This window comes from Alligator mississippiensis, chromosome 4 (assembly GCF_030867095.1).
Source record: "Alligator mississippiensis isolate rAllMis1 chromosome 4, rAllMis1, whole genome shotgun sequence".
In the NCBI taxonomy this organism is placed as follows: domain Eukaryota; kingdom Metazoa; phylum Chordata; order Crocodylia; family Alligatoridae; genus Alligator; species Alligator mississippiensis.
Genome location: NC_081827.1, coordinates 108,075,846 through 108,095,037, shown reverse-complemented (window position 1 = coordinate 108,095,037; position 19,192 = coordinate 108,075,846). Strand labels below are relative to the sequence as shown.

Sequence of the window (19,192 nt, the reverse complement as noted above, 5' to 3'; positions counted from 1 at the left end):
GCCTCTGGGGGCACACGTCATTAATGCCTCAGATGTTGTGAGGCTGACTTTTGGTTCAAATGGAGACCCCAGTAAGTCTTCAGATGCTTTGAAGCCGAGTGTGGGTCAGAGGTTAAGAACTTTGGATGCCATCTGCAAGGCATGGAACACAGTATAGGGAAGGTCAGCATCAGGGCACTTAATGGGCAGCCTCCTGTATTTTACAACAGCTAATTTAACAGCAAGTCATGGCAGGCGAATGAGGCCCGACTGCCCTAGACAGAGGGGTGGGCCGGTACGGTGACTGGCCATGTGTCAGCCCCCTGTTACGAGGGTCCATGATGGAAGAAAACCATGCAGCCAGGGGTCAGTGTACATTGACTGAGCCCTCCAGTCTTGCTAAAGTTCTACAGTCAACAGTGGCCAGCATATATGAGAAAATGAATAAACTAATATAACTTCAATAATAATATCTGTACCTACTTCAGGCCTTGTCTTGGTCCACCAGCATATCTCAGCTGCCTTTCTTCAGGAAGTTGGGGCTCTTCAGGGTTTGCCCTTACTATGAGCCCAATCTGAGTGGGCTGGTCCATCCTGGGCCAAGCCCTTCTGGTAATCTGGGGCCACAGGTATTATGACACCCCCATTCCCTGACATGATTTTAATTTCCGGAGGAAAGATATTTCCTTTTCTCATGTTGTTTGACTTTAATGTACTGTGTTGGAACATGCATCTTGTCTTAGCCAGCTGTTAACGTTGAAATATGGGAGGTGCCATACTCAGATTCAAGGAGTGACATCAGATGAACAGCTGGAGAGGGAACCTCACATGGAAACCATACATCCCTCTCCTGGGATGAGAACATATACCAGAACAGGTCCTCCCAGACATCCCCATCAAACAGTCATCTCTATTTGCCACCTTTAAGTGGATAATGAATTTCACCCTATCCTGAAGTATGTCAGTGGTGCATTTAAAATACAGACCTGTTTTCAGGGGTATTTCTGTTCTTGACTTTGTTTCATGTTCTACTCCTGTTGCTGCTGTGCTCCCTGCTCTGTCTCATTTTTATATTTGCTGTGCTTTTGTCTTGCTCTTTCTTGTCTCCTCACCCCCTAACCATAACTCACAGATCTAACACTGCTTGCCTTTGTCTCCTCTGTCTGTTGTTTCCTTTTGCTTCCCTGCCCCTCTCCACCCACTTCTTCCTCCAAGATGTATCCATCCAGAATTGACTCTGGTTAATGGCTGCTAGCCCAGGCTGAGTATTGCAGATGTTTATGCTTACAGTAGTGGTGAGGCTGAGCCATGTATAGGCTCACTGCTCCTAGAACAAACTGGGGACAGAATGAGCTTCTCATCTCAGAACTAGCTGCAAGCATAGAGGGGGTGTAGCTCATCAATTAATGCAGAGTTGGGAGATGACTTCAAGGAGTAGCAAGGAGGTTATATTTGCAATTGTCAGACAAAATCTAGTGGGCAGTAGTGTTGTTTGTCATCTAATTCCTGTAGTGTGATACTGCCTAGGAACTGCCCCCATGGATTATGACCCCTTCTGTGCCAGGTGAACACAGACTAGAGATGATCTGTGACTGAAAGAGCTTACATTTTAGTTTAAGACAATAAACTGCATGTGAATATACATGGGGTAGGCACAAGGAAACACTAAAAAAAAAAGTAATGTTAGGCAGCAGTCCCAGTCTCTCATCAGCCTGCTGTCACGTTTATGTAGATTGTGGCGCAGGAGTGTTTTAGGGAGGTAAATGAAGGATGACAAGGAGGTGGCTTTTTGTTGGTTCTATGGAGCTGTTGCTAATTCATGGAGAAAGCATAGAGGTGCATGTGAGTTTGTCAGGCTTCTTAGCTCATCAGGAGCATCTTTTATACAACCCACTGGAAGAACATTACAAAAATTGGTGGAGAGACTGATCCAAGCCCTGGGAAAGGAACACAGGCCCCCACTGGAGGTTACTATTAAGATGTGATTAACTTGTTAATTGCACAATAAACGCTGTATTTACTTGATTACAAGACAAGGTTTTTTCCCCTTAATCAGCATGAGGAAAAAAGCCTTTCGTCTTACATTTGCATACAAGGAAACTGCATTAGATAGAGTGTCTATCTTTGAACTGCAGCTAAATAATAGAGGCTTAGTAATGGAAACTAACTATGAGGTTGATTAAATGTAGCCGACACGGAGCATGATTATAAAACACATGGCCCATATTGGGCAAATATGCTGAGGGGAACGTGTGTGTGTGTGTGTTACCAGGCCAGCACTGGAAGGCCAGAGTCACTCTCCCCTTTGTGTCAAAAATGCTACATTTGATCTTAGCCAAAAAACCCAAAATGCTGAGGGGAACTTTTTTTTAAATATAATATACTTTATGTTCCAGACTGAATTAGCCAAATCAGTTCCTGATGGAGCAGAACTCATTCATTCCAAAAACCATATTAATTGAGCAGGCAGAACTCACTCATTCTAAACATCATGTATGTCACTAAAACCGGTGAGCATCTTCCATCCCAGACCATTCACCCTGGGACTTCAGATACTCCCAAATCCATTGATAGGTGTCCTATGTGCAGGCCCAGGCCCAGAGGTCTTGGGGTTTGGCAAACATCCTCCATCCCAGACTCTTAAGTCTAGGACTTGAGATACTCCCTACACTCAGTCTTAGCCCACAAGAAGCTGAGAAGCAAGGGAACTTATCACAAGGGCAGTTTAATGGAACCTATCTGAATAATACATATGGCAGTGTCCACTGAGTGCAGTGTCTCTCAGAACCTACTGTTTTTCAAGTCATGGTAAGCCACTACACTGCATACATTTCAACTTCCTCTTTACTCTTACAGTGGGGTTGCACCTTTCTTTCTCGTTTCCCATGATTCCAGTTTCTTCACCAGGCTTAAATGTCTGGGAAACATTACCAAAGGGGGTCCCAAACAGTTCACCCAGAATTCTTTTGTTGGCTCCGCTCTTAGCGTGTAGTATATGATTAGAGTGGCTCCACCCTCTGCGATGAAGGTGGACCAGGTTGCTCTATGCCTCATCTGCATATAAATATTTGGAGGATCCCAGGACTTGTGACAAAAACACCTGGTACCAGCCATGAGTGGGGGCTAATTAGCACATGGCTCTTTTTTGTGGGGGGTATCTGGAGTACATGCACATACTGAGCAGTGCTGAGCTGTGGGGTCACCATGGCTTGAGATGCTATTGACTCTGCTGGGGCTAAACCCAGTGAACTATATGGTAAACTGTGAGCCTTTTGACTTTGAACTAATATCATATATAGTTTATACTTATGTAGGTGCCAGCATGCTATTAAATGTGTGTTTATGGAGTACCTATGCTACATTTTACAGTAGTTTCAAAAAGGGTAAAATGTACCAATTCTGGATTAACTAAGTTTATGGGTATTATATGTAAATGACTACATCATGTTTGTTTCACAGTCAGTATTTTAAGATTTGTTCCTCCCTTCCATATATTTAGGGGGAGCAGGATCTGACAGTAAGGTGGGGAGAAGGGGTTGCAGAGGGAAGAAGCTGGGGGTGGGGGAGCCAGAGGGCAAAGGGGCTACATGATCTCCCAGTTTTATTTTCCCTGCTGTAGCAGTGGGCAGAGGACAAATTCAAGGCAAGTCGCCAATAATAAGATTCTGTACCTGGAACATTATATCAAATTTATAAATTTTCCATATATAGAATATAATTATTAGTGGGGGTTGTCTTATATTCTAGTAAATACGGTAGTAACCCTGCCACATTTCCAGGAATTAATGGCACAACAAAATGAAAAATCAGCCACAAAAATATTCCACAAAAGATGTGGCTGGCTTCCATCATGCCTTAAATTGAAGGTGTGGCAGGGTAACTAGAGCCAGCTCAAGACTGATGCAGTTCTGGGGCTGGGACTGACAATCAGCTGATTGTCAGCCCTAGCCTCTGGATCACATGCAAGTCTGGAGCTAGTTCTGACAATTCACTGATTGCTCAGGTTCAGCTGGGTGACTGGCACCCAGCTTTCAACTTGCCAGTGCAGGAAGAGCCCTGAATCCCAGGCTCCTACTGCACAGGCAAACAGTAATGGCACCATTGGGATCTGATCCCCAAATCACACATCTTGCCATGCATTTGTTGGATGGCATGATTGTTGGGACTGGGGATCAAATCCCATGCGCCATTAAATAAACATGTGCCAGGTGCCTTAGTCTTCATGACCATATGGCTACCCTAAGAATTCGTGCACATGCCACTGTGGTTCTACTTACACACTGACTCTTGTTTCCATGAATTTTCCAAATGAAACAATTGCTGATATCTATGAACCAGAATTTTAAAGACACTGATTTTAAATGGGAGTGGGGGACCTAAATACCTCTAAAAAAAAATCTGGCCCTGGGCACTCATTGTTTGGCAACTTGGACAAAACTTTCCAGAATTACTAATGAATTTAGTGCCTTGTTTATTTTAAGAGTTTAAGCTTGGGCACTGAAAACCACTATATAGTCTTATAATCTGGACAGTGCTCAGTAATGTTAGCCAGATTTTGCCACAAATAAGGGCAACTTGGTTTCTTGTCAGGTGCCAAAAGTCTGTATATAAGTGGGAGCAGACTGCAGCTGCCTGCTCTGTTAGTATGGAAATGTGACCTGTAAATACTAGTGGTCCTCTTGGAAGGAGGCAGAGCACAGTGTGCAACGATTTATATGGTTAAAATCCCAGTTTGATTGAAGTCATTGGGAATATTGCCTTCAGTTAGATCAGGGTTTTATCTATAGTCAGTGGTTCTCTGTATTAAGGATAAGAGATAAGAGCAATTATTTAGAACTTCCTGGGCTGCATGTGACCAGCAAGTGACACTCGGATCACCCCCTCTGTGGATATTACATTCTCTCTTTTATTCTGTAGTCTCGTGATCAGTGTTTTTTAAAATGGTTTATTTTGGTTTTGCTAGAAAAAAATCAGTTGGAATGAACTGTAATACAACTAAAAGCCCAAGAAAGTGATTCAGCTGTAGCGCATCATCTTCTCACCTGCTACTAACATGTGCAAAGAATAAAGAAAGGCCAAATAAAATAATGTGACAAGCAAAGTCAGCCTGTTATCATCCTTGCTCTATCAGTAAATGAAACAATGCTTCTGAATGCTTAAAGATAATCCCACGAGTAGATAGTAATTTTGCAGCCAGGTTTAGATCTAATAATATACTTGTATTCATACGAGATGCATGATGTCACTGTCTCCTATCTGATCAGGTAATGCTGCAGATGTCTTTTTAATTGCATATTAGCTTTCCATGGTCAGCAGAATAACTTTAGTCCTGGAAATCCTGTTCATTGGCTTATGTATTGAAACACTTTGTGGTCATATTTTAGGAATTTTAATTACAATGAACTAACATTCTGAAAGGATGCAGGCTCTTGTGAAAAGCTTGCTTCCTTGTATTTATATGAGAGGAAATGTATCACTGTTTAGAAGAGTGCAGAAGCTAATGCACCACTTAAGGCCAGCTATGAGGACTACAGAATGTTTAAGTGGTGCGCGTGTCTTGTCCAGGCCATCTACACAGGTGTAATTTTTACCTTTAGGAAGGTAGAGGTAGAGATTGGGTAGGTGGATTGTTTGTTACAGTGCACAATGGTTATTCTATTTAATATTCTGATGTACATGTCACTAGTCTCATAATAATTTGTTTAGCAAGCTGTAAAACCCAGTTTCTACTCTTTTATTCCAAAGAAACTGGTGGAAAGGGGTAAGCACTGTATTTATAGAAATTCAGATGCAGAATCGGGAAATTTTATTTTAAGGGGGTGATATAGAATCATAGAAAGTTAGGGTTGGAAGGGACCTCAGGAGCTCATCTCATCCAACCCCCTGCTCAAAGCAGGGCCATCCCCAACTACATCATCCCAGCCAATGCTTTTTCTAACTGGGTCATGAAAGTCTTGAAGGATAGAGATTCCACAACCTCTCTGGGTAACCTGTTCCAGTGTTTTACTACCCTTCTAGTAAGCAAATTTTTCCTAATATCCAACCTAAACTTCCCTTGCTGCAACTTGAGACCATTGCTCCTTATTCTGACACCCCTGAGAACAGTCTAGCTCCATCCTCTTTTGAACCCCCCTCCAGGTAGTTGAAGGCTGCTATTAAATCTCCTCTCAGTCCTCTCTTCTCTAGACTAAATAAACCCAGTTGTCCTTATAAGTCATGTACCCCAGTCCCCTCACCATTTTGGTTGCCCACTGCTGGACTGTCTCCAATTTGTCCACCTCCTTTCTGTAGTGGGGGGCCCAAAACTGGAGATGGTACTCCAGATATGGTCTCGCCAGTGCTGTATAGAGGGGAATAATCACTTCCCTTTACCTACTGGCAGCACATCTACTAATGCAGCCCAGTATGCCCATTAGCTTTCTTTGCAACAAGGGTACACTGCTGGCTCATATTCAGCTTATTGTCCACTATAATCCCCAGGTCCTTTTTTGCAGAGCTGCTGCCTAGCCAGTCAGCCTCCAGCCTGTATCAGTGAATGGGATTATTCCATGCTAAGTGCAGAACTTTGCAGTTGTCCTTGTTGAACCTCTTGAGATACATTTTGGCTCAAACCTCCAATTTGTCTAGGTCACTCTGAATCCTAGCCCTACCCTCCAGTGTATCTACTACTCCCCCCAGCTTGGTATCATCTGCAAACTTGCTGGGGGTGCACTCTATGCCATCCTCCAGGTGTTTGATGAAGACATTGAACAAAACCAGCCCCAGGAACAACCCCTAGGGAACTCCACTTGATACTGGCTGCCAACTAGACATCGAGCCATTGATTATTACCCTCTGAGCCCAATGCTTCAGCTAGTTTTCTATCCACCTTACAGTCCATTCATCCAGCCCATACTTCCTTAGCTTGCCTGTAAGAATGCTGTGGGAAACTGTATCAAAAGCCTGGCTAAAATCAAGGAATACTATATCCAATGGTCTGTCTGCATCCACAGAGGCAGTCGCATCATAGAGGGCAACCAGGTTGGTCAGGCATGACTTGCCCTTGGTGAATCCATGCTGACTGTTCCTAATCACCTTCTCCTCCCAGTGCTTCGAAATGGCTTCCTTGAGAATCTATTCCAGGATTTTTCCTGGAACTCAGATGAGGCTGACTAGTCTGTAGTTCCTTGGATCCTCCTTTTTCCGTTTCTTAAATATGGGTACTATGTTTGCCCTTTTCCAATCATCCGGGACCTCTCCTGATCACCATGAGTTTTCAAAGATGATATCCAGTGGCTCTGCAATCACGTCAGCCAACTCCCTCAGCACCCTCAGGTGCATCCCATCTGGCCCCATGGGCTCGTATATGTCCAGTTTTTTCTAAATAGTTCCTAACCTGTTCTTTTGCCACTGTTGGCTCCTCACCTCCTCCCCAAACTGTGCTGCCTGGTGCAGTAGTCTGGGAGCTGACCTAGCCTGTGAAGACTGAGGTGAAAAAGTTATTGAGCACTTCAGCCTTTTCTGCATCCTCTGTCACAAGGTTGCCTCCCCCATTCAGTAATGGACCCACACTTTCCCTGATCCTCCTCTTGTTACTGACACATACCCTAGAAAACCTTCTGGTTATCCTTCACATTCCTTGCTAGCTGCAACTCCAATTCGCTTTGGCCTTCTTGACTTCATCCCTGCATACCCAAGCAGTGTTGTTATATTCTTCCCTAGTTATTTGTCCAAGTTTCCACTTTTTAGAAGCTTCCTTTTTGTGATTTAGTTTACTGAAGAGTTCCCTGGTAAGTCAGGGTAGTCTTCTGACATACTTGCTGGTCTTCCTGCACATCAGGATGGTTTGTTCTTGAATCTCTCTTCTTTAAAGTATAGCCAGCTCTCCTGGACTCTTCTCCCCCTCAGACTGGCTTCCCAGGGGATCCTGCCCATGAGTTCCCTGAGTGAGTCAAAGTCTACTTTTCTGAAGCACAGGGTCCCTACTCTGCTGCTCTCCATCCTTCCTTTCCTGAATTCTGTCATCTTGTGATCACTGCTGCCCAAGTTACCATCCACTATACTACATTCCCCGCCAATTCTTCCCTGTTTGTGAGCAGCAGGTCAAGAAGAGCATGGCTCCTAGTTGACTGCTCCAGCACTTGCACCCGGAAGTTGTCCCCAGCACTCTCTAAAAACTTACTGCAGTGCCTGTGCACTGCTGTATTGCCCTACCAGCAGATGTCAGGGTGCTTGAAGTCCCCCATGAAAACCAGGACCTGTGATTGAGGAAACTTCCACTAGCTGTTTGAAGAAAGCCTCATCTACCACTTCCTCCTGGTCTGGTGGTCCATAGCAGAACCCCACCATGACATCACCCTTGTTGCTCTCCCCTCTGACGCTAACCCAGAGACTCTCAACAAGCCTATCTCCAGTTTCATACTGCAGCTCTGAGCAATCATATCTAGATGTAGAAGTCCAATACATGTCTTCTGCTGTCCTTGAAATTGAGGCACCTTTTAAAAATCACTGTGGTGGAATCCTGACTACAATAAAGTCAATAATCAAACTTTCATTGACTTCAAGAGGGCCATGAGTTCACCCATAGACCCCAGCAATACCAGCCACATTTGGCTCATATGTAGCAATTTTAGTTGTATGAAGGCTTTGCAGCTATTAACTGATCTTCACAACAAATAAATGAAAAAAAATTGCCCTCCTAAATGAAGACTGCTTTAAATAGAAAGCAAGAGTTTCTGAAAACATTGCAGACAAAAGTAAACATGTGAACAAATGAATTTATAAAGTGCACAATCTTCTCCAGAGCCAGCTCTTCCTGTATCTCTGGCTTTTCTAGTAGCATGGTGTCACATAAATTCACAATTCACAGTCGTAAAATCCATGTCTGGTAGCGAGTGACCAGATGTTGTTACCATATGATGATTCTTGGTGGTCTCATTCCAGTTTCTAATGAGCAAGTGACAAATTGCTGAGAAGTATCTTCAGATTTCTACTCATTGCCGCTCTTCTTGGGTGGTTCACTCTCAGTCTGACTGAGGGGGCCAAGGACATAACAGGCCAGCTGAATGTGTTACTCAGAACTTCTGGCCAGGGTGGAAGCATATTGGATGGATAGTAGGAAGTTTGCACTGCTGTATCTTACATTGTGCATATTCTAGGGATGAAAAGAGGACTAGGGATGAAATCCTCACTATGGAAAGCCATAAAGAAGCCAATTTCAGAAGCCAGTCCTGGGGATATGGCCTGTGTTATAATTTAGTGTCCTTGGGGCTGCACTATTCCTTAAACCTGTGCTTAGGTATAGCTTCAGGTGCCGTAGCCACATCTGTTCTGATCCTGACACACCCCTTTTGCTGGCAGCCAAGCAGTGGGTGGCCTAGGATCTAGCTATTAGGGCTATGAGAAGATTTGGTGGGGATTTGGCCCGATTCAGCAGCCGAATCTCCGAATCCAAATTGAATCGGGAAACCCTTTTAATCTCTCTGAATCAAATCGGAACCCACATATAAAGCTGTGTCAAGCCATAACTATTTGCCACTGCTCGGGGAGCCCGGGGTCATGATCCTGACATCCCTCTGCACCAGCAAGTTCAAAACTAGGTGCCCACTGAACTGGTGCAGTCCTGGGGCTGGGACTGACAACCAGCCAATTATCAGTCTCAGCCCTGGGACTATACCAGATCCAGCTAGACACTCCTGTGCTGTCTTTGACACCTTGGTGTGGGCCTGGGGTTGGGACTACCAGTCAGCTGATTGTAGCTCTCAGCACCAGGATTGCACTGGAGTGAATTCAACACTCCAGTGTGTTCCTGGCACTGGGTCTGCCACCAGAGGCAGTTGGTGTTCCTGAAGCATGCAGGATTGGGTCCCTCAAGCCCCAGGAGCGCTTGCCCAGGGCAGCTCCAGCCTGTCTGTGCTCTCTGGCCTTACAGCAACCAAATGATGACTCCAAAGTAGTGGCACAAATTCATACCACCTAAGTCACGGCAACAAATATGGGACATTTGTGGCGTGACAGGGGGTATGGATGTCTGTTTGCTTGACCTTTGTGCCTAGTAACATTTTTTTTTATAGTGGCACAAAGGCGATGTTTGTTTACACCATGTGTATTTATGTGCATGCATGTTAGAGGGCTAGGAGGGGCAGGGGAAAACTAATTACTGCGTCACACTCTTCTCATCCCGCCACCCCCTGCCAATTCCCCTGAGGGGTTTTCTTTTTATTTATTTATTTTTAATGAACTAATTAACTGTTTGCTTCAAGAACTGCTTGAAATCAGAAGAGCTGAGAAAAACTAACCGAAAAGCCTAATTCTGCCCTTGTCAGGGGAAAACTATATGGTTACTAAGAAAGACTTAGTTGAAAGTTTGCTAAATTCTGTATATATTCCAGGACACATGTGAGGGTTTGAACTGCAGAAAATGCAGTACAGATGTTAAAAAGTAAATATTTTTCTGAAGTGACAGCAGGTGGGAGGATTAGACATCTACTTCTATTTGTCTGCAGGGCTCTTTTTTTTTTTCTTAAAAAAAACCTTATTTCCTTTTGAAGGGGGAATAGTGTCCATTCAGTCCAATTTTTTCAATGCAAATATTAGCAAATCCATTTTTACTGATAAATTATTGTCTAAGAGTTTTCATTCAATAAATGCATAAGATCACAATAGTTTTGTCTGCTTATTGTTCTCATGCCCATGGTGTTTGAGCCTGCCATGATAATTTATTGCTTAACTTTGGAACATCTTTGTGAAGTGAGGAAATATATAATTACCTCTATTTCCACCCAAGGTATAGAAATGTTAAGTAGCCTGCTTAAAATCAGCAGGAACATAAATCTTGAATCCTGCCTAGGCAGTGGGTCGGACTCGATGATCTGTTGAGGTCCCTTCCGACCCTAACATCTATGAATCTCTATCTCCACCGCTCTAACCACAAGTCCATCCTTGTACTTGAAAATGGGGACTTCTTAGATCTTCAAATCTATCCATATGCATAAATGGACTATATTGGCCCTTGATAGATAGTATGAATGGGGGCTGTGAGTGCTAAGACACCACTCCAAAACATACCAGTAATGCTTACTTTAGCATACCTTACAAAGCTTTCATGAAAAATTAGGGACGATAGTATTTTCAAAAGATTGAATCAATTTCTCAGACGGTAAAGGATTCCTGAAAAGGCATCTAAAAATGGCATCAGTATAAAGTTTAAATCCCAGGTAACCCCTTAGGTCACTGCTTTCAATTTAGCTGTAATTCAGTAGTGGCCAGTTTTTTTCTCTACTATCTGATGGTTAGTTATTGGCCTGTAAGCAGTGAGTTTGGTGAATGAAGGCTAAGTTCAGGTTCTGGAGGTGTTTGCATGATAAAGCATACCTCCACAATTGATATTAATTGATAGTCTCAGAAACAATCATGGTTGGACTTGGTAGAGAGAATGATTTACATTCTCACATCCTGGAAGCCTGTTGGTAGGACAGGCACAGTGCCTTGGGAGCAGAGGACTTTTGTTTCTGCACTCCAGTACTTATTAGGACCACTACACTTGCCAGAAAATAAAATATCCCTGTTGAGTTACCTGGCCAAAGCAGACAGATGCTGGGTTTGTTTATCTGAATTCTGACTCCTGGGTTTTCCCTGTGTTTGCTTGTTACCACCTTTTGTGAGTTAGGGCATGCCTACACTTGAGACTGAGGTCTCCAGAATGGCTAGAGGGATACCCTGAGTGAGCTTGTTGGCGTATTTCTGGGTTTGGAGCAGGTAAGCAGAGTATTCGGGGTTGTCCTGGCTGGGACATACTGTTGTTGTGATGTGAATGGCCCAAACTTCATAAGAGAGGAGGCAGCAAGCACAGCACAGGGACCGTGGTAGATGTAGGTGGGTCTCTGCCCTGCTCCTGCCAGTGCTTAGACCTATGATTATTGTTTGAGTGTTAAAAGTTAGACGTGAAAATTTGCAGGAACAAGAATATTATGGAGCTGCCAAAGGGCTGAAATGAAGCCAAGGGCCTAGATTTTGAAGTGCCTCCATTTTAGGGTGACCAGAGATGCCAGCAATAATCTTATAGAAAACAATGTGAGATGTAGTATAAGGCTTGGTGTAGGTATTTTAGAAAGGCATCTGACCCTTTAGCCTTTGTGGGAATAGGGGGCCATATGGTAATTTGACCAGGTTCTAGTGTATTAGGAAGATGGTTCTGATACACATCACACTAGTAACTGTGTAATATTCCACAGGCAAGCAAGATGCCTTCAGGGTTGCTGGGAGTATAACCATGAAGAAGGACTTAAACATTTCCATTGACAGGTTTAAAACAAATTTTGCTCCCTCAATGTTGTTGCCACTTTACCAGTTGGTACAGAAGATGTCAGCTGTGATCCTATTGCACTAATCCAGAGTCACCAGAAATTTTTCAAATGAGAAGTTTTTACCAAAGCCAATTTGTTTTGCAGAAAATTATTGTCATTGTCAAGAAGTTTGGCAGTGCCGTTTTACGGAAATGTTAAAGAAATGATTATCAAAATATTTTGTTTGCCAAAAATCCAGACTTTTTTGATAACGTTTTTTCAGAAAGTTGAAATTGCAGAAAGCCTGTTGATGCCTGCGGTATGTCCCTATAGGCAAATAACAAACAGGGCGGTCCCAGTGAGATATGAGTCTATTAATTAATTTTTGCAGCCTGCATTTTTAGGTCTGATAATATGTTCCTAAAAGACCATCTGTTTGAAGAAAGTAGAGAATAGTTTTTATACTCTTTAAATTTCATTCCCAATATAGTTGTTTCACGACCTTAGATAGAAAGTTTGTCTTCTGGTTGGTTATCTTTTCTAGTATTCCAGACGAAGAAAATAATTGGACCAAGACTGCTACAACCTGATGGGTCTTATATCTCTTGGGGAAATCTTTCTAGGCATTGAGTTATGTAGTCACTCACTATCAAAATGTTTCATTATGTTGCACGACTTCATTATGTTCATGCTATTGGTGTGGAAAAAAGTGCATTTATTATAGGAAGGGGAATAAAGGAAGCTCCATCACCTTTTCTTCTGGGGCTGCTTTTTGTCTTTTAGGTCAGGTCCTGATGTAGTGATATATCTTCTGATGTACTGGAGTAACTTTGGTGCTCTGACCATAATCCTTCCAGTGGCTTCCTTACTGACCCTGTCTCCAAATAAAAAAGTGTGTTCATAGTTAGTTTATAATCAGCCATATCCAAAGCTTTTTAGACCCATTTCCCCACTGCAACAAATTTCTTAGGGCGCCAGAGCCCAAACTTTCCAAACCAAATACCATTTTCCATAAGGCACTTGTCTCTCCTGCCGTTGTTCCTTTCTCTTGTTCTCTTTCTGACAGTCCATCAGAACCCAGCTTTCTCAAATGCTGCTTTTCTCTTCCCCCTCCTGGAACAAGGTGGCTCTGGCTTATGGAGACCCCAGTCCCTTCATATCACAGTCTGATTTTCACCACATGGGTAATTAATTGTTAAAATCCCGCTTACAGTGGGATGGGATAAATTCTCCATTTCTTGAATTATTCAACTCAAGCTTTTGCAAGGATATGTTCTAGGTCAAAAAAATAAAAAATTACAGGGTTGACGTAGGAATCGCTGGATGACATTCTATGGCTAGTGCTACAGAGAAGGTCAGGCTAGAGGATCATAAAAGGTCCCTCCTGTCATTAAACTGTATTTATGAAATCCTAGCTCTTTTGAAGGCAATGATAATGTTCACCAACCAGCACAGATATTCTAGCTGTGTGTTACAAAAAAAGAACAAGGGAAATAGAAGGAGGGGAGCTGAGCATCTTCTTTCATATTTTAGTAGAAATATACGCTCTAATAATGCAGTCTCAATCAAAAATATATCAATTAAAACTTGCTCTTTGCTAGTCTCACAGGAGAAAGAATGATAATTCATAATAGAATGTAAAACTTCAGAAGCACAAGAGCTAGGTGTTTTGTGATTGCCCAAATATTCAGTGATTTTAATTACAATGGAAATGTGATAAATTGCTTTGTGCTAAAATCCATTATTAGCAGCTTAATGAATATCACTGTAGCCTGTTTTAAACTACTCTGTAGTGAAAGCTGTTGTCAGGGGTTCAGGTGCCAGTTTCCTTTGGCTTTAGGGGCTTGTAATTCATCAGTTTAAAAAAAAACAACCCTAGGGCATAATTCTGCATATGATGGTCCTGATCCTCTGTTTTGGCTAAGTGGCTTGGCACAGGACACAAGGCCAGGCAGTGGGATAACAAACAATAGTTTTTTGTTGCTTCTGTGCTTCCCTGATCCTAGGGCCCATTCAGGGGCTGATTCTAACTCCAGCATAATTTAGAGCAGCGTCATGGGTAGGTTTGGCTGCCAAAAGGCCTTCAAAAATCATGAGAACAGAGTTGTGTCCTTGCACACCCCCCTTCCCTGGCTTGTCCCCTGTGCTGGAGCAATCCTCAACAGGTTTGTGAAGGGTAGTGGCACAGCCCAGACTGACCAAACCACGGTGTTATGTTGGATTGAACAAAACATTTATTTGATTAAAATTCTATTTTTAAATGAATGTTCACACTTCAAATCAAAGCTTACTTTACAAAAATTGGTGTGCTCTTTTGGGATCATGGAGCAATGATACTTAATTTTGAGAATGGATTTAATGAAAGTGCAGTCCATTTTAGAACGCACTCACTACGGTCAATCACATGGGTTAATCTTGCGGGATCTCTCTGAGATTGTGGATTACAATGAATTCAGTACATCTTTTCTTTTCAAAGCAATCTCATAAATGTGACAATTTCCGAGAACTTTAGATGTCGCAGAAGGATATTTTGGGCTTACAGATCCACTGGATGCAGTAACGTCTCATTGGAGTAATGAGGTGGAGTTTAAGTAGTTATAGTCCTGATATAGTTATAGTCCTCTTATGAAGTTTGGATTAAATATGGTTTTTTTTGCCTGTTCGTGGGGTCACAATCTAGGGGTCATGATCCCCTGGAGGGTTGCAACCACAGGCATCAGGAGGGTTGTTTTGACCACCTGTCCCTCTCCATACTGCTGAGTGGGAACAAGGTTTTGGCTTGATACCTGCCAAATGAAAAAAAAGGGTTGTGAACTGGACAACTACATGTTGTGTTTCTACAATTATTATTTCTCAGATTTGTTGTTGTCTTGTCTCATCCCACCCCCTCCTCTCCTCTCCTTTCCTCTCCTCTCGTCTCCTCTCCTCTCCTCTCCCTGAAAATAAAAGTTGTTGCATAGCAAAAGCTACTCAGAGTGCCCACTTCATCAATCAGTATTATTCATAAGGTTGTTTAATCTGCATATCATGTATTCTGTATACCTGTTATGCAGATCTCTCCTAGTGCAGTAAGTCAGTAATTAGGTTACATGCATGATTTTTTTTAAAGAGTCTTTAGTTAGTATGTCAATGAACATTGGCTTTAAGTCAGTTGTATGGGTCAGGATCTCTGCAAGCAGTGTGGCAGTGTTTAGGACATTGACAGTTTGTATTCTACTATGCTTTAACCCAAGTGTTGGTGCATTTCTGCTGTTTTGTTGTTGTCTACACTTGATTTAGACAGCATTCCACACAATAAAAATATCAAACAGCCATTTTTCATTCATACTTGTATTTTGGGGGAAGAGGCATAAGAAGATGCACAATGTTCTCTAATGTTTTCTCTTTCTTTCCCTCTTACATGCCCATGTACACGCACATGCACATTTTTTGTGTGCGTTTATCACTGTGACCAAAATGCCTGTGTTTGCAAGACAGTGGATATGTAAATAGTAGAAAGTCGGACTGAAACTCTCTAATGCAAAAGAGAAAAGGAAGAATACTTTCTGCTACGACGAAGGAGCCATCTATTGGATAAAATCCATAACTGAACTGAACATTCATGCAACTGCAGATAACACAGTTGCCCGGTGTGTGTTCAGTCTAACTTCAGTTTTACCCACCTCTCCAATCTGGACAAAATCATCTGCCCTCTGTGCATATTTATGTACATATACGCTAACAGGCTATTCATATATCTGTAACTAGTCGCAGTTTACTGTAAACCAGAGACCTGAAAAAAGGTCTTTACATGGGACTAAGGCATATTCATGCCTCGTTTGCCTAGTAGCATGACTGAACACCAGCAGAGAAGACAGGTTGTTCAAGCAAGCTATTTTAATAATAAACACTGTTTGCATTATTTATTATTAATATATGGGAGCAATTATCATAACAAGTATTATAACCATTCCATTTATTATTAATAAATGTCAATATAACCAACAGCTCTCATTAATTTTAGTAATGGTTAATGATATTTTTGAGCAGCCCAAAATGATCCAGGTCCTCACAAAGCTGAGTAATGACATATTTCTGGCCTCTAAGTGTGTACAGTTTAAATATGTGACACAAACCCCTGACATGTTTACAGTGGTATAATCAGCACCTATAACTTGTAAAAAGAAGGCATGTGGTATACATCCTTATACCCATGTAACTAGGACCCCTGGTTGAAGGCGTGATGGGATCTGATCTACGATCCCAACAGTCACGCCTTCTGCTATGCTACACATGCATGGTGTGAGGTGTGATTGTAGGATCAGGGATCAGATCCCAATTGCACCCTACTGGCAATGCAGGGGGAGTCCAGGATCATGTACCTGCAAGATGCAAGTGTGTCCCTGGTACACCCAGCTTGGAGCATCAGTCTGCCGTGGGAGAAAATCGGAGCCCTAGGAGCACCAGTCAACTGATTGGCCTGGCCATATGTTCAGTTTAAGGTGTGATAGGAACCAGCCACAAAGTTATTACATATATTTTGTATAGTAACTTTGTGGCCTGTTCCCTGTTTTATAGTACCATTAATTACCTGAACATATGTCCAGGTTACTGCTTAAGAAATGTTTATTTGGTTAATCATGTCTTAAGTATAATGTCAGTGAGGGGCCTTACTAGCATATAGTGTAGTGTTACCTTGGGAAAAATCAGGGGTAAGACTTCATTGGTGTAAGTTTTATGTTAATGTACCTGTTATGCCTACAGCTTTTCCTAGGGTAGCTGTTGACTCAAGGTAATATCTGCATCCCCCCTTTGCTACCCCCCCCCCCCCACACACCTGCAGTTGTAGCACTGCATGCAGCTACCTTGGGATAACCACATATCTGTCCATTCTTGATCCTGGTGTACAAAACAGATGTAAGTTGCAGTGACATCAAAATAGAATATGTCCAGGCCCTGAGAAGAGGTATCAAGCAGAACAAGGAGCAGGGTGTCAAAAAATAAAATCACTTGGTAATTCAGCATAGCACGTAAGCATCCTGATGGCACCACAAAGCACCAGATTTAGGGAGAACATGTGTAGCATAAGGGGAAGTATAGAAAGAGATTCAGGCATTTGTAGGAGCTGCTTAGAAGGCATGAAGAATAAAAGTAACTCTGGGATGCTGAAAAGCAGTACGAAATAACAGTTACAGTCCTGGGGGTCTTGCTGAATGTTAGGCCATTACTGTGTACTGTGCTGGTTATTAACTATGTATTAAATCTGAGCTAATACTGTTAAAGCTGAGGTAGGAAAAAAATTGGACCTAGCACTCTTGCAACAGCAGTCCAAATCTTTAGCTATATGTTCAGTGACTGGAGTCAGTTGCTGATCAGGTAGATATCAACACCACTCTCTGCCCTTTCTGTGTGCACACAGTGTTGTGAGAAAAAGGGGGCATGGAGGATGAATGACAAGTGGCATATTAGGAGGCAAAATAAACTACAGAGTAAGATAGGTTATGTGCTAAATACATCTCTTATATTCCCGCTATACTACTGCAATGTAATACCTACTCATTCTGGAGCTCTCAGGTATTGGTAGGGTCATAGCATTTTCCATTCTCAGAGAGGGAGCAGCATTTCAAGCCTTCTCCAAAGTTATTACTATTACTGTTTCATTTATTATTTGTATTATGGTAGTGCTCAGGGGCCAGTGCTGTGGACCAAGCCCCCCTGGTGCTAGGTGCTGTACAAATACAGAACAAAGATTTAGTTCCTGCTTCAAAGAGGTCTTCGTTCATTTATAGCAGAGGTGTTCAACCCCCAGCACCTTGTCAGCAAGCCCATGGGGCTCCCTACAGATCTGCAGGGAGTCTCATGGGCCATGGCCCTGCATGCTAGATCAGGTGCACAGGGCAGTGCAAGGGCCTAATTCTGGTGCATGGAGGCTTGATCCCAGCAGATAGAGGCAGGGCAGGGTATTGGAGCCCAATCCTGGTGCACAGGGATTGGGTGGAGGTGGTGGGGGACTCCAGGGCCCAAACCCAGCACACAGTGGCAGCATAGGGAGTCATCCAGTCTATGGGTTGGCCTCTCTCCATTCTTCTGGCCCTTGGGGCCAAAACTGAGCATCATTGATTTATAGTATCTGACAAAGTAGGGCATTGCCAATGAAAGATTATGCCTCTCTGAACTAGTTAGTCTTTAAGGTGCCAACCTGCCTTGGAATAAGACTGGTACTGATGAAGCATGAGAGAGCTGTCAGAAAGTTGATGGTGATCAGTTGCCATTATGCTGGGTTTCATCCAGTGGTCCAGGTATGAGTGGCTCCATATCTTCTTGGCCATTCAATCTATTCTATTCTGCCCTGTATTTAAAAAGACCCCAAAGTAAAGATGTTATTGAATCCCTTTTTGTGGATTTGCTGCCATCATAAACAGCTCAGGTTACTGTCACTCTCTTGGTTTTCTGGGCTAAGTGCAGTCAAAAAGCCCAAGGCTGAACCGATTCAATCTTCACAGGTTGGTCTTAGCTGCATAGCTTGAGCTGATAAGCAAGTGAGCACACATTCACTTTTGATTCCAGAAATGTAGCTACATGCTTTCAGTTTCACAGGTCAGAAGCCAGGGGGCACTAGAGCATCCCTCCCTGCTTGGCTTGACAGACTGCTTGGGCCAAAGTTACCCCCCCTTCCCCCCCCCCCACAGACCCTGTGAGGGAGGGTTTGCCAGGGAGATGCAGAGCATCCTGGGATACTGGGGGACTGTGAATTAACTTGAATCTGGAAGACCAAAGAGCTTGCTATTCACATCAGAGCCCTCCCTACTGCCCCTTATGTAAACATTATTACAATGTATAGGAATGTACGATGCAGTCTGGTCCACAATATTCATGTACTTATCAAGGTATAGTCAAAGTGGCTGTTTTACACAAAAGCTAAGAGATAGTATCGCCTCTTTAAGAGCCATTTCTACCTCTTCCCAGTGTGT

The 19,192-nt window shown here is 42.9% G+C and overlaps 1 protein-coding gene across 5 annotated transcripts in view; it reads left to right on the top strand.

Annotated features, from left to right (window-relative positions):
• TBXAS1 (thromboxane A synthase 1) overlaps positions 1-19,192 on the top strand; it is a 374,873-nt gene that overhangs the window by 235,593 nt on the left and 120,088 nt on the right. The window lies entirely within an intron of this gene.